This window comes from Chelonia mydas, chromosome 1 (assembly GCF_015237465.2).
Source record: "Chelonia mydas isolate rCheMyd1 chromosome 1, rCheMyd1.pri.v2, whole genome shotgun sequence".
NCBI lineage: Eukaryota > Metazoa > Chordata > Testudines > Cheloniidae > Chelonia > Chelonia mydas.
This window is the reverse complement of record NC_057849.1, coordinates 208,081,681-208,097,810: the sequence shown is the minus strand read 5'-3', so window position 1 is coordinate 208,097,810 and position 16,130 is coordinate 208,081,681. Positions and strand designations below refer to the sequence as shown.

General features: G+C 44.9%; 1 long non-coding RNA gene across 1 annotated transcript; it reads right to left on the bottom strand.

Annotated features, from left to right (window-relative positions):
- Positions 1–275: 275 nt before the first annotated feature.
- LOC122465498 lies at positions 276–15,507 on the bottom strand. The gene is made up of 3 exons (XR_006290421.1): positions 15,323–15,507; positions 14,526–14,667; positions 276–569 (listed from the first exon to the last, which is right to left on the bottom strand). It is a non-coding gene; the product is annotated as an uncharacterized LOC122465498 (long non-coding RNA).
- Between the last annotated feature and the right edge of the window lie 623 nt (positions 15,508–16,130).

Here is a 16,130-nt window from a genome sequence, read left to right as displayed (position 1 = left end):
CTAGAAAACGTTAATACGTATTACTGGCACGCAAAACCTTAAATTAAAGTGAATAAATGAAGACTTGGCACACCACTTCTGAAAGGTTGCCGACCCCTGTCCTAACCTCTTGCCCATGATGAATGGCCATTACACTGCAGTCTGCCCCAGTGAGTGGGGACTAGATGATGACTGGCAGTAGCCACTGAGGCAAGGTGGGGATAGAGGGTTGGGGGTTCCCCTGGGAGGGGAGACCCAGAGTGTGGGGGCACTGCCAGGGGGCAGCACCCCAAAGTAAAGGGGCCCCGGGGTCTGGGAGGGACACGGGCCAGCGGCAGGCAAGACACCGGCCAGGAGGAGGTGCTTCATATGCTGGGGAGCTAATTCCCAAGATGACCAGCAGGAGGCGCCACGCCGATGAGTCATCGCATCGCTACAGTCCAATAGCAGGGTGATCCAGATGAGACTGGAGACCTCAGTCTTGTGTCTCAAACTTCCCCTGATGCAACTTAAGCAGATCTGAGATGAAAGGATCAGGGCCTTAGAGTTCTTTTTATAGTTGTTTAGCAGCCTCTTGACAGCGTGCGGTCCTGAGGTGAACAACAGGCAATTATGCTAGCTTTGAAGTAGATCTCCTATTTCCTAAGCATATACAGGTAACTCCTTACACTGATGAATGCAAGGTAATTATCCATTAAGTAGTTTATAGACAGTTTACTACAAACTTCAAAGAGAGATCTAGACAACAAAATTATTACACCCATGTTTCATCTAAATGTTAATATTCCCTTTTGATCTCTGAATCAATGAATATAGTAACAGACAGGAACCGTTTGTTTATATGGTTAACAGCTTACAAGATGTAAGTAAACACATACAATTAGTATTCCCTTTAATTCGCTAACAGTACAGGTTTGCATTTCAAAGCTCTAGTCTATCTAGCATGGAATGGCCCTAATTAACATTCATACACTTTTCTAATATGTTTTTAAAGGTTGAATTTGGGTCATTTAGCCTGCTAATTGCTTAACCCTTTCTGGCTCAATGTCACAGATGTGCTCTACCAATTAGAAATATATTGTCTAGAAATTATTTCTGGGAAGTTCTGTGGCCTGTGTTCTACGGGAGGTCAGACTAGATGATCACAATGGTCCCTTCTGGCCTTGGAATCTATGAAGGCTCATTCCTCACATATGTTTGTGGTGTCAAATCCTATCCCCTTCATGGAAAGATTTTGGAAGAGACTCTGTGGGGGACCTTTGTAGAGTTTTCCTCACCCTGAGACCCTTCCCCCAGGTAATTCCATGGGAAGGGGTGAGCCAGCTCTGGAGCTGGCCCATAGTATGCTACTTCTACATGGGAGATGCTCCAGTTGGACATCTGAGCTGATGTTTTAGTTGATATTGTGGTCCAGGATGGGTCCAGGGTTAGCCACAAGGCCTCCTGTGGATCTGTAATTTAAGGAAGTCAGCAAAAGAGTTTAGAAACTCAGGAGCCAAGTTAGGTGAAGTCATAAGTCATAAGGGACATTATGTCTGCCCAGGACATAAAATCATTCCAAAGAGAAGATATTTGCTGGTGAGGAAGAGGAACAGGAAAAAGAAATGTCCAGGGGACCAAGTTTATAGCATACTTACATCAGTAAGGAAATGCCTGTGCCCGGTCCCTTGCCTCTCCAAATATATTTATTTTTTTGGAATAAGAAGTGAGACATGTACTAGATTACATGAAAAAATGATTATTTCCATAAACTGCAGGTTGTGAAGTCCACATCACAAAGAAGGGCTGGCTCAAGTCACTCTCTCCAAGCAGGGAGCATGTCAAGTAATGAAACCGAAGAATTAATTATTAATAAAATAAAATAATAATAATGGTGATTTTTTATCAAATGTGAAATACCGGTGCAGGAATATGAGCAAAATAATAATAAAAAAAAAGAGACAGAAAAGGAGATGGCAAAAGAGGGACCATAAAAAGTTAGAAATAAGAAGGGAAGAGGACGTTTGGTGGTAAGAATGATGTTATTTATTCCTTGCATATGAAGCCATATTCTGAAAGGTGCTAAGTGCTCTTAACTCCCACTGATTTCAGTGGGAGTTTGGGGTTGCTACTTCTGAGACATGAAATGTTATTTTTATTGCCCTTAGGTTGAATCTCTGCCCACAGCCTGAGCAGATGGGATGTGCACAGAGGAAGTGAGTTTGCATAGGATCTTTGTAGATGGAATCCAAATCCTCACCTTGCTGCACTTGCCACTAGCCTGCCAGTAGTCTGACAGGCAGCAGCTTATTGGCTCCTGATTGGCTCTCCACCCTATATAAACCCACGGGGCATTCCAGGAAGTGCCCACGGAACGGCATGGATCTCCAACCCAGACCCTGAACCCATGCACTTTATAGCAACCACTCTGAGGGGAAAAAAGCGCCATCGCCACCACAGGCTGTGTTTCTACTGTGGAGGATCTAGCCATGCTCTTGCCAACTGGCCACCCTGCGGTCTAGTACTATGCAGTTTGGGAAACAACCACACCCAGACCTGGTAGAAGTGGTTGGTCAGGGTGAGTCCTGAAATAATGCCCCTGTCATAAATATAAAGGGAAGGGTAAACACCTTTAAAATCCCTCCTGACCAGAGGAAAAACCCTTTCACCTATAAAGGGTTAAGAAGCTAGGATAACCTCGCTGGCACCTGACCAAAATGACCAATGAGGGAGACAAGATACTTTCAAAGCTGGAGGGGGGGAGAAACAAAGGGTCTGGGTCTCTCTATGTGATGCTTTTGGCGGGGACAGAACAGGAATGGAGTCTTAGAACTTAGTAATCTAGCTATATATGCGTTAGATTCTGTTTGTTTAAATGGCTGAGAAAATAAGCTGTGCTGAATGGAATGGATATTCCTGTCTTTGTGTTTTTTTGTAACTTAAGGTTTTGCCTAGAGGGATTCTCTATGTTTTGAATCTAATTACCCTGTAAGGTATTTACCATCCTGATTTTACAGAGGTGATTCTTTTTACTTTTTCTTCTATTAAAATTCTTCTTTTAAGAAACTGAATGCTTTTTCATTGTTCTTAAGATCCAAGGGTTTGGGTCTGTGGTCACCTATGCAAATTTGTGAGGATTTTTATCAAACCTTCCCCAGGAAGGGGGGTGCAAGGTTTTGGTGAGGATTTTGGGGGGCAAAACGTTTCCAAACAGGCTCTTTCCTAATAAAATAAAACCGGTTAGACGTTTGGTGGTGGCAGCGAAAGTCCAAGGGCAAAAGGTAAAATAGTTTTTACCTTGGGGAAGTTTTAACCTAAGCTGGTAAAAGTAAGCTTAGGGGGTTTTCATGCAGGTCCCCACATCTGTACCCTACAGTTCAGAGTAGGGAAGGAACCGTGACATGGTGGCAGAGCGGTGGGATCAACTTGAAATCATTTTGAGATTTTTTGAACCAGAAGCACAGATTCGAAAAGGAAATTTTTTTTCCTTTGGGCTGCTGGAAAGCAGGTTAAACTGAAAGCAGTTAGAGGTTTTTTTGCTCTGCTTTGGTGCCAGAGCAGAGACAAAACAAGACTACAAGAAGGATGTCCCCACACTACAAGAAGAATGTGGAATAATTGGAAAGGGTCCAGTGGAGGGCAACAAAAATGATTTTAGGGGACTGGAACACATGACTTATGAGGAGAGGCTGAGGGAACTGGGATTGTTTAGTGTGTGGAAGAGAAGAATGAGGGGGGATTTGATAGCTGCTTTCAACTACCTGAAAGGGGGTTCCAAAGACGATGGACTGTTCTCAGTGGTAGCTGATGACAGAACAAGGAGTAATGGTCTCAAGTTGCAGTGGGGGAGGTTTAGGTTGGATATTAGGAAAAACTTTTTCACTAGGAGGGTGGTGAAACACTGGAATGTGTTACTTAGGGAGGTGGTGGAATCTCCTTCCTTAGAAGTTTTTAAGGTCAGGCTTGACAAAGCCCTGGCTGGGATGATTTAGTTGGGGATTGGTCCTGCTTTGAGCAGGGGATTGGACTAGATGACCTCCTGAGGTCCCTTCCAACCCTGATATTCTATGATTCTATGATTAAAAGGGAATTGTCTTTTGTGAGCTGGAGTTTTCTCTACCTAAAGGCAGGATAGTTAACCTCCTGCAGGGAAATTCACAAGTCTTCACAGACCTGAAGTTTTTTTTTTTACCTAAGAGCAACTAGAGGGGTTTTCTGCCTATTTGCCTGGAGACAAAGGTGTAAGGGGGTTTGGGTTTTTTGGGTTTTTTTTAGGATTTCTCTGTAGGCTGACAATCACTATCAGAGAATATAGGTATCATATTACAGCACACCAAAATTTTACAAGCCAAGGTTTTTTTTTGTTTTCTTTCTAACTCTCAGGTGTAAAGTTAGTTTAAAACAGAGAGGTAAGGATGACAGACTCCACGGTTCAACAAAAGCTGGAATTAGCCAGATTTGAGGCTGAGGAAAAACAAAAGGAACACGAAAAACAGGTAGAACTCAGACGGATGGAGATGGAGGAGAAGGAAAAAGAGAGGAAGCATGCACTGGAGATGGAGAAGGCAAAGGCTCAGCAGAATATACCAATAAACCCTAGCAATCCTTCTCCAGGTGCCACTTCCCATCCCAGAAAGTTCCCCACCTACAAGGCAGGCGATGATACCGAAGCCTTTTTAGAAAACTTCGAAAGGGCCTGCCTTGGGTACAGCATCTCTACAGACCAATACATGGTAGAGCTGAGGCCGCACTCAGTGGACCCTTAGCTGAGGTGGCGGCTGAAATGCCTAAGGAACACATGAACCAGTATGAACTGTTTCAAACCAAGGCAAGAGTCAGAATGGGGATAACACCCGAGCATTCCCGTCGGCGGTTCAGAGCCCTAAGGTGGAAACCAGATGTGTCATTTACCCGACATGCCTACCACATTGTGAAACATTGGGATGCCTGGATATCAGGAGCAAGTGTTAAATCTCCAGAAGATTTGCCCTTCCTAATGCAAATGGAGCAGTTCCTAGAGGGTGTTCCTGAGGAAGCAGAAAGATACATCCTAGATGGGAAGCCCAAAACTGTAATTGAGGTGGGGGAGATCGGAGCCAAATGGGTGGAGGTGGCAGAAAAGAAAAAAACTGGTCGCAGTTGGAGCGGATACCAGAAGGGACAACCTCAGACCACCCCCTACTACTGGGGGCCACCCAAAGCCCCAACTACCACCCAAGGAACCCTCCAGACACCTTATCGTCCCGCCACCCCGTTCTCCAGCAACCCACCTCGCCCCAGTGACCCATCAGCTGGACGATGTTTTAAATGTAACGAGCCAGGGCATGTAAAGGCCAACTGCCCCAAGAACCCCAACAGATTACAGTTCATTGCACCGGAATCACACCAGAAGTCCTCAGGCCCAGATACCTCCCAGATACCCTTGGACAGGAGGGAAACTGTGAGTGTGGGCGGGAAGAAGGTCACCGCGTGGCGGGACACCGGAGCACAAGTGTCAGCTATCCATGCTTCCTTAGTGGACCCCAATTTAATCAACCCAGAGATCCAAGTGACGATTCAACCCTTCAAGTCCAACTCTTTCAATTTGCCTTCAGCCAAGTTGCCTGTCCAGTACCAGGGCTGGTCAGGAACGTGGACTTTTGCAGTCTATGATGATTATCCCATCCCCATGCTGTTGGGGGAAGACTTGGCCAATCATGTGAAGTCAGCCAAGAGGGTGGGAATGGCCACCCGCAGCCAGGCTAAACCAGCCGTCACGCCTAGCTCTGTTCTGGAAACTTCTACCAGGGCCCGGTCAGGGGTGATGGACCCGGACCCCAGGCCAATGTCTGCAACAGCAGTAGTGGATCCAGTCCCAGAGACCCAGACAGAGCCAGTCCCAGAACTGGAACCGGCGGAGCAACTAGCAACAGACCCATTGCCAGCACTGAACCCAGTACTTGCAAACCCAACACCAGAGGGCCCCACCGAACCTGAACCGGCAGCAGCCGATAACCCTACACAAGAGGCTCAGCCGGAGCCTGAACCCCAACATAGTGCACCAGTGGAGAGCGGTTCACAGTCAATGGAAACAGCCCCATCCCCTACATTGCTTCCAGAGGGACCAAGCATAGGGCCACAATCCAATGAGGAACTGATGTCTCCAGCATCAAGGGAACAGTTCCATACTGAACAGGAAGTAGATGAAAGCCTCCAGAGAGCTTGGACGGCAGCATGGAGCAACCCACCGCCTCTCAGCTCTTCTAATCGATCCAGGTTTGTTGTAGAAAGCGGACTTTTATACAAGGAAACTCTTTCTGGTGGACACCAGGAAGACTGACATGCTCAGAGACAGTTGGTAGTTCCAACTAAGTACCGGGTCAAGCTCTTGAGCTTAGCCCACGATCATCCTAGTGGCCATGCTGGGGTGAACAGGACCAAAGACTGGTTGGGGAGGTCATTCCACTAGGAGGGAATGGGCAAGGATGTTTCTACCTATGTCCGGTCTTGTGAGGTATGCCAAAAAGTGGGAAAACCCCAAGACCAGGTCAAAGCCCCTCTCCAGCCACTCCCCATCATTGAAGTTCCATTTCAGTGGGTAGCTGTGGATATTCTGGGTCCTTTTCCGAAAAAGACACACAGAGGAAAGCAGTACATACTGACTTTCATGGATTTTGCCACCCGAAGGCCGGAAGCAGTAGCTCTAAGCAACACAAGGGCTAAAAGTGTGTGCCAGGCACTAGCAGATATTTTTGCCAGGGTAGGTTGGCCCTCCGACATCCTCACAGATGCAGGAACTAATTTTCTGGCAGGAACTATGGAAAGCCTTTGGGAAGCTCATGGGGTAAATCACTTGGTTGCCACTCCTTACCACCATCAAACAAATGGCATGGTGGAGAAGTTTAATGGAACTTTGGGGGCCATGATACGTAAATTTGTAAATGAGCACTCCAATGATTGGGACCTAGTGTTGCAGCAGTTGCTCTTTGCCTACAGAGCTGTACCACATCCCAGTTTAGGGTTTTCACCATTTGAACTTGTATATGGCCGTGAGGTTAAGGGGCCATTACAGTTGGTGAAGCAGCAATGGGAGGGATTTACACCTTCTCCAGGAACTAACATTCTGGACTTTGTAACCAACCTACAAAACGCCCTCCGAAACTCTCTAGCCCTTGCTAAAGAAAACCTACAGGATGCTCAAAAAGAGCAAAAAGCCTGGTATGATAAACATGCCAGAGAGCGTTCCTTCAAAGTAGGAGACCAGGTCATGGTCTTAAAGGCGCTCCAGGCCCATAAAATGGAAGCATCGTGGGAAGGGCCATTCATGGTCCAGGAGCAACTGGGAGCTGTTAATTATCTCATAGCATTCCCCACCTCCAACCGAAAGCCTAAGGTATACCATATTAATTCTCTAAAGCCCTTTTATTCCAGAGAATTAAAGGTTTGTCAGTTTACAGCCCAGGGAGGAGATGACGCTGAGTGGCCTGAAGGTGTCTACTACGAAGGGAAAAGTGCTGGTGGCGTGGAAGAGGTGAACCTCTCCATGACCCTTGGGCATTTGCAGTGACAGCAGATCCAGGAGCTGTGCACTAGCTACATGCCGACGTTCTCAGCCACTCCAGGACTGACTGAACGGGCATACCACTCCATTGACACAGGTAATGCTCACCCAATTAAAGTCCAACCTTACCGGGTGTCTCCTCAAGCTAAAACTGCTATAGAACGGGAGATCCAGGATATGCTACAGATGGGTGTAATCCGCCCCTCTGGCCATGCATGGGCATCTCCAGTCGTTCTAGTTCCCAAACCAGATGGGGAGATACGTTTTTGCGTGGACTACCGTAAGCTAAATGCTGTAACTCACCCAGACAACTATCCAATGCCACGCACAGATGAACTATTAGAAAAACTGGGACGGGCCCAGTTCATCTCTACCTTGGACTTAACCAAGGGGTACTGGCAGGTACCGCTAGATGAATCTGCCAAGGAAAGGTCAGCCTTCACCACACATGTCGGGCTGTATGAATTTAATGTACTCCCTTTCGGGCTGCGAAATGCACCCGCCACCTTCCAAAGACTTGTAGATGATCTCCTAGCGGGATTAGGAGAATATGCACTTGCCTACCTTGATGATGTGGCCATATTTTCGGATTCCTGGGCAGAACACCTGGAACATCTACAAAAAGTCTTTGAGCGCATAAGGGAGGCAGGACTAACTGTTAAGGCTAAGAAGTGTCAAATAGGCCTAAACAGAGTGACTAACCTTGGACACCAGGTGGGTCAAGGAACTATCAACCCCCTACAGGCCAAAGTGGATGCTAGCCAAAAGTGGCCTGTCCCAAAGTCAAAGAAACAGGTTCAATCCTTCTTAGGCTTGGCCGGTTATTACAGACGATTTGTACCACAATACAGCCAAATCGCCGACCCACTGACAGACCTAACCAAAAAGAAACAGCCAAATGCCGTTCAGTGGACCGAAGAGTGTCAGAAGGCCTTTAACCAGCTTAAAGCGACACTCATGTCTGACCCTGTACTAAGGGCCCCAGACTTTGACAAACCGTTCCTAGTAACTACAGATGCATCCGAGCGTGGTGTGGGAGCAGTTTTAATGCAGAAAGGACCGGATCAAGAATTCCACCCTGTAGCGTTTCTCAGCAAAAAACTGTCTGAGAGGGAAAGCAACTGGTCAGTCAGTGAAAAAGAATGTTACGCCATTGTCTACGCTCTGGAAAAGCTACGCCCATATGTTTGGGGACGGCGTTTCCACCTGCAAACTGACCATGCTACGCTACAGTGGCTTCATACCGCCACGGGAAATAACAAAAAACTTATTCGGTGGAGTTTAGCTCTCCAAGATTTTGATTTCGACATCCAACACATCCCAGGAGCTTCTAACAAGGTGGCTGATGCACTCTACCATGAAAGTTTCCCAGAATCAACTGGTTAAAATCGTCCTTGAGATGTGGAAAATATTGTTAGTCTCTATATACTTGGTAGTATATTTAGAGGTGCATGTGTCTTAACTCTGTTTTTTCCTAGAGCTCCAGGAAGAAATCCCAGCCAGCGTTTCACCCTATCTGTGATTTGGGGGGCGTGTCATAGATATAAAGGGAAGGGTAAACACTTTTAAAATCCCTCCTGGCCAGAGGAAAAACCCTTTCACCTATAAAGGGTTAAGAAGCTAGGATAACCTCACTGGCACCTGACCAAAATGACCAATGAGGAGACAAGATACTTTCAAAACCTGGGGGGAGGGAGAAGCAAAGCCTCTCTCTCTCTGTCTGTGGGATGCCTTTGCCGGGGACAGAACAGGAATGGAGTCTTAGAACTTAGTAAGTAATCTAGCTAGGTATGCGTTAGATTCTGATTTCTTTAAATGGCTGAGAGAATAAGCTGTGCTGAATGGAATGGATATTCCTGTTTTTGTGTCTTTTTGTAACTTAAGGTTTTGCCTAAAGGGATTCTCTGTGTTTTCAATCTAATTATCCTGTACGCTATTTACCATCCTGATTTTACAGAGGTGATTCTTTTTACTTTTTCTTCTATTAAAATTCTTCTTTTAAGAAACTGAATGCTTTTTCATTGTTCTTAAGATCCAAGGGTTTGGGTCTGTGGTCACCTATGCAAATTTGTGAGGATTTTTATCAAACCTTCCCCAGGAAGGGGGTGCAAGGTTTTGGTGAGGATTTTGGGGGGCAAAATGTTTCCAAATGGGCTCTTTCCTAATAAAATAAAACCGGTTAGACATTTGGTGGTGGCAGCAAAAGTCCAAGGGCAAAAGGTAAAATAGTTTGTACCTTGGGGAAGTTTTAACCTAAGCTGGTAAAAGTAAGCTTAGGAGGTTTTCATGCAGGTCCCCACATCTGTACCCTAGAGTTCAGAGTGATGAAGGAACCTTGACAGCCCCCCTACTCCTTACTGAGGCGTGCCCCTGGCATGGTGAACCATTCATCCACCTTAAAGTCCAGGTCTTCCTTTGTGTTCCAGGGAAGCCTTACTAAATTCTGCCACAGTGGGCACTGGTGGATTCCAGGGCAGCAGACAGCTTCATAGATGCTGATACAGCCCAAGCCCTGGGTATTCTGGTTCAACCAAAGACTGCCCCTGATCTAGTTAAAACTAAAGATGGCTCACTCCAGTCATCAGGGCAGTGATCCAGGAGACAGTGCTTCTGGAACTTGTCATTCAGGACCATCAGGGAGGCCTTCAGTTCAGGACAATCCACCCACCACTCTTCCCCATAATCCTTAGCATTTCATGGCTGGTGGCTCATGGTCTGCAAATCCTTTGGCATGAGCACCTGCTTAGCTTCTACTCCAAGTTCTGTGAGCAAGTGTGCCTACGCACACCATCTGATGAACCTGAGAAAAAGGAGCACTCCCTGTCCCTAGCCGTGGGTCAGGTGGGAAAACCATCAGAGTTTACTTCAGCACCACCCTCCCCAGTACAGCATCTATGGTGATGTCTTCAAGAAGAAGAATGCTGGCACTCTACCACCATGCTGGGATTGAGCTGCAACCTGGGGCTAGGATGCTGTTTGGTTGTATCTGTGTGATATTGGAACTGAGCTGGCTGCCCTGCATTCCTATCTCCAGGAGATTTTGGCCAGAGCATTATCTTATTGCAGGAGTGGGTGGGTGAGATTCTGTGGCCTGCGTTGTGCAGGAGGTCAGACTAGATGATCATAATGGTCCCTTCTGACCTTAGTATCTATGAATCTATGGTACAAAGGTTGCGGATCTCTCGAGGAATCTAGATAGACTTATGTGTAGTGCTGGGGAGGAGTCGGCGGTCGTGGTACATGTCGTACCAATGACATAGGGAAGGATAGGAGAGAGGTCCTGGAGGCCAAATTTAGGCTGCTATGTAAGAGATTGAAGTCCAGGACCTCCATGGTAGCATTCTCTGAGATGCTCCCAGTTCCACGCACAGGGCCAGTTAGACAGGCAGAACTGCAGACTATCAATGCATGGATGAGATGAGGATGGAGGGAGGAGGGGTTTAGATTCATTAGGAACTAGGGAAACTTTTGGGAAAGGAGGAGCCTATACAGGAAGGATGGGCTCCACCTAAACCAAAATGGAACCAGATTGTTGGCACTTAACATTAAAAAGGTTGTAAAGCAGTTTTTAAATTAAGGGCTGGGAGAAAGTCGACAGGTACGGAGGAGCACATGGTTTGGCCATCCCTTGGGGAGGATCTATTAATAGAGACTCTCTATGTCCAAGTGAGGATGAGAGGATGGAAAATGATAAAATACAGGCAGGGTCTGATCAGAAACAATCAAATAAAAAAGAGTCCCATTCAATCACATCATGTAATGGCAGATAGCTAAAAGGAGATAAGTTTTTACAGTGCTTATATACCAATGCTAGAAGTCTAAATAATAAAATGGGTGAACTAGAGTCCCTCATATTAAATGAGGATATTGATATAATAGGCATCACAGAAACTTGGTGGAATGAGGATAATCAATGGGATACAGTAATACCAGGGTACGAAATATATCGGAAGGACAGAACAGGTCGTGCTGGTGGGGGAGTGGCATTATAGGTGAAAGAAAGCGTAGAATCAAATGAAGTAACAATCATAAATGAATCAAACTGTACCATAGAATCTCTATGGATAGAAATCCCATGCCCTAATAATAAGAATATAGCGGTAAGGATATATTACCAACCACCTGACCAGGATGGTGATAGTTACTGTGAAATGCTCAGGGAGATTAGAGAGGCTATTAAAATAAAAAACTCAATAATAATAATGTGGGATTTCAATTATCCCATATTGACTGGGTACATGTCACCTCAGGATGGGATGCAGAGATAAAGTTTCTTGACACCTTAAATGACTGCTTCTTGGAGCAGTTGGTCCTGGAACCCACCAGAGGAGAGGCAATTCTTGATCTAGTCCTAAGTGGAGCACAGGATCTGGTCCAAGAGTTGAATATAGCTGGACCGCTTTGTAATAGTGGCCATAATAGAATTAAATTTAATATCCCTGTGGCAGGAAAAACACCACAGCGGCCCAACACTGTAGCATTTAATTTCAGAAAGGGGAACTACAGAAAAATGAGGAGGTTAGTTAAACAGAAATTAAAAGGCACAGAGCCAAAAGTGAAATCTCTGCAAGCTGCATGGAAATTTTTTAAAGACACCATAATAGAGGCTCAACTTAAATGTATACCCCAAATTAAAAAACATAGTAAGGGAACCAAAAAAGAACCACCGTGACTAAACAACAAAGTAAAAGAAGCAGTGAGAGGCAAAAAGGCATCCTTTAAAAAGTGGAAGTTAAATCCTAGTGAGGAAATTAGAAAGGAGCATAAACACTGGCAAATGAAGTGTAAAAATACAATTAAGAAGGCCAAAAAAGAATGTGAAGAACAGTTAGCCAAAGACGCAAAAAGTAATAGCAATTTTTTTTAAGTACATCAGAAGCAGGAAGCCTGCTAAACATCCAGTGGGGCCACTGGATGATTGAGGTGCTAAAGGAACACTCAAGGACGATAAGGCCATTGCGGAGACACTAAATGAATTCTTTGCATCAATCTTCATGGCTGAGGATGTGAGGGAGATTCCCAAACCTGAGCCATTCTTTTTAGGTGACAGATCTGAGGAAGTGTCCCAGATTGATTTATCATTAGAGGAGGTTTTGGAACAAATTCATAAGTTAAACAGCAATAAATCACCAGGACCAGATGGTATTCACCCAAGAGTTCTGAAGGAACTCAAATGTGAAATTGCAGAACTGCTAACTGTAGTCTGTAACCTATCATTTAAATCAGTTTCTGTACCAGATGACTGGAGGATAGCTAATGTGAAGCCAGTTTTTAAAAAGGGCTCCAGAGGTGATCCCAGCAATTACAGGCCTGTAAGCCTGACTTCAGTACCGGGCAAACTGGTTGAAACTATAATAAAGAACAATATTGTCAGATATATAGATGAACATAATTTGTTGAGGAAGAGTCAACATGATTTTAGTAAAGGGAAATCATGCCTCACCAATCTACTAGAATTCTTTGAGGGGGTCAACAAGCATGTGGACCAAGGGGATTCAGTGGATGTAGTGTACTTAGATTTTCAGAAAGCTTTTGACAAGGTCCCTCACCAAAGGCTCTTACGCAAAGTAAGCTGCCATGGGATAAGAGGGAAGGTGCTGTCATGCATTGTTAACTGGTTAAAAGAGAGGAAACAAAGGGTAGGTATAAATGGTCAGTTTTCAGAATGGAGAGAGGTAAATAGTGGTGTCCCCCAGGGTCTGTTCTGTTCTGGGACCAGTCCTATTCATAAATGATCTGGAAAAAGGGGTAAACAGTGAGGTGGCAAAATTTGCAGATGATACAAAATTACTAAAGATAGTTAAGACCCAGGCAGACTGCAAAGCGCTACAAAAGGATCTCTCAAAACTGGGTGACTGGACAACAAAAATTTAATGTTGATAAATGCAAAGTAATGCACATTGGAAATGCACATTGGAAAGCATAATCCCAATTATACATATAAAATGATGGGGTCTAAATTAGGTGTTACCACTCAAGTAAGATTTTGGAGCCATTGAGGATAGTTCTCTGGAAACATCCACTCAATGTGCAGCGGCACTTAAAAAAGCCAATGGAATTCTGGGAATAATTAAGAAAGGGATAGATAATAGGACAGAAAATATCATGTTGCCTCTATATAAATCCATAGTATGCCCACATCTTGAATACGGTATGCAGATGTGGTCGCCCCATCTCAAAAAAGATATAATGGAATTGGAAAAGGTTCAGAAAAGGGCAACAAAAATTATTAGGGGTATGGAATGGCTTCCGTATGAGGAGAGATTAATAAGACTATGACTTTTCAGCTTGGAAAAGAGACGACTAAGGGGAGATATAATTGAGGTCTATAAAATCATGACTGGTGTAGAGAAAGTAAATAAGGAAGTGTTGTTTACTACTTCTCATAACACAAGGATGAGGGGTCACCAAATGAAATTAATAGGCAGCAGGTTTAAAACAAATAAAAGGAAGTATTTCTTCACACAATGCATAGTCAACCTGTGGGACTCCTTGCCAGAGGATGTTGTGAAGGCCAAGACCATAACAGGATATAAAAAAGAACTAGATAAATTCATGGAGGATAGGTCCATCAATGGCTATTAGCCAGGCTGGGCAGGAATGGTGTCCCTAGCCGCTGTTTGCCAGAAGCTGGGAATGAGCAACAAGGGATGGATCACTTGATGATTACCTGTTCTGTTCATTCCCTCTGGGGCACCTGGCACTGGCCACTGTCGGAAGACAGGATACTGGGCTAGATGGACCTTTGGTCTGACCAGTAGGGCCATTCTTATGTTCTGACTCTCTCCCACACCAGCCTAACATAGACCCTGGACAGAGGAAGTTACACAACAGAGCCTTGCAGAAGGGCACACAAGAGTTCTTGCAGGGAAGATGAGCAGTTAGCCAATACCAGATCTGGGAGAAAACCTGGGAGGGAGGGGTTTCTTATGAAAAAAGCCCTTTTTCTTTTGTTTACATTCAAATTTTTGCCAGAAAATGTCAATGAAATTGCAAACATTAAAAAAATTCCCCTCACCCTACCTACCATAACTCTCTGGCATCCCTCTGGAAGGAAAGAATGAAGCCATTCAAGGAAGTTCCCTCCACCCCATCATGGAAACAGGGCCACAAAACCTTAGCATCAAGGGTCTCAAAGGCTGATGGCAAATCTCAGAGATTCAGCACAGCTAGGAGAATATCAGGAAATGAAATCAGAGCAGTTTCCATGCTATGCACAGTATTTAACTTCACTGAGACAACCTCAGGAGACCTCAGAGATCTCCCCAAATTCTTCCCCACAACCTTTTCAGTGAAGTTTCCTAGAACATGGAAAGTAAAAGCAGGGCCAGAGTATAGATTTTGACTCATGGCCAATAATATCTCAAACTGTAACTATATCTAAAATATCGTAAACCTATTGCTTATGTCTGTGTGCTTAAATCTAATAGTTTTAAATAAAAGCATGCTTGCTTATATCAGTCATTTATCAAACAGCAATTGCTGTGTTCCCATTAATTTATTCCTAGCACCGCCTAAAATAAAACAGTTAAGTTAGCACTGTTTGGGGTTCTAAAAGCCCTGGGTAACACTGTGCTAAATGCAAGTAATACACCATAGCAAGTGAGCTGTTCCAGGGTATATGCTGAAGGACCGGCTGGATTTTTTGTGACACTACAGGATCAACGTAAAAGCGGGTCAGTAAGAGTCATGTCAGCCATTCTCCTTCAGCACATGACCCCCATAGCTGCCTTTTTGAAATGCCTCAGCAATGATGTGGGGCGGTACAGTAAGGTGTGTGATGAATGCTAGTTACATCCTAGGCAAGATGGAGGCCCCCGTCACCTGTGCTGGGCTTCTGCAGACCAAAGTCCAGTGTGGGTGCAATGAACGTGTTGTATCAATTAGTTCTTGGTGTCCTCACTGTTCTGTAGGGGAATCATGGGATCGCACAACCACTGATCATCCCAGCCCCTGGCTCTGTCAACCTATGAAGAGATTAGGAGGAGTTTGTCCACAAAAAAACCTCAGTCATGTTTTCTCTTTCTGCCCTCCCCACTCCCAGCAGGTTCTGTGCCAGTGCCCCAGATGTCCCTGTGGGAATGTGCTTCTAGTTATATGGCTAAGGTACTAACCGTTCTGTGCCTTAGCTCTCCCCGTGCACCGGGGATAATGACACCTGACTCACAGAGATGATGTGAGGATAAATTGATGAATGATGCTCAGATACTACAATGAGGGGGACCATAAGAGCACCTAGAGAGACAGACCATTCAGTTGACAGATATTGTAAAACTCAGCCAGGATGCTTATTTGTCTCCGTATGTTTCTGCTTCCAGTACAGCCTCTTTCTGTTACACTCAGAATGGACATGACCATATTTTTGAAAAGCTCAGTAGGGCTATGTTAATCTCCTCAGAAGTTCTGCTGCTTGTTTTCACTTTCATTAGTGACCCTAGGACAACTGTCTGAATATCTTAGGCTGTGTGTGTGTATGTGTGTGTCTATTTCACAGGAAGTATCAATTTCGGCAAAATTTTGGACAGGAAATTACTTAAATGTATTATTTCAACTTATATATTGTATTATAACACCACACAATATCCCCCCACACACACTCCCACGACAACACCCAACATATACACATTCCACC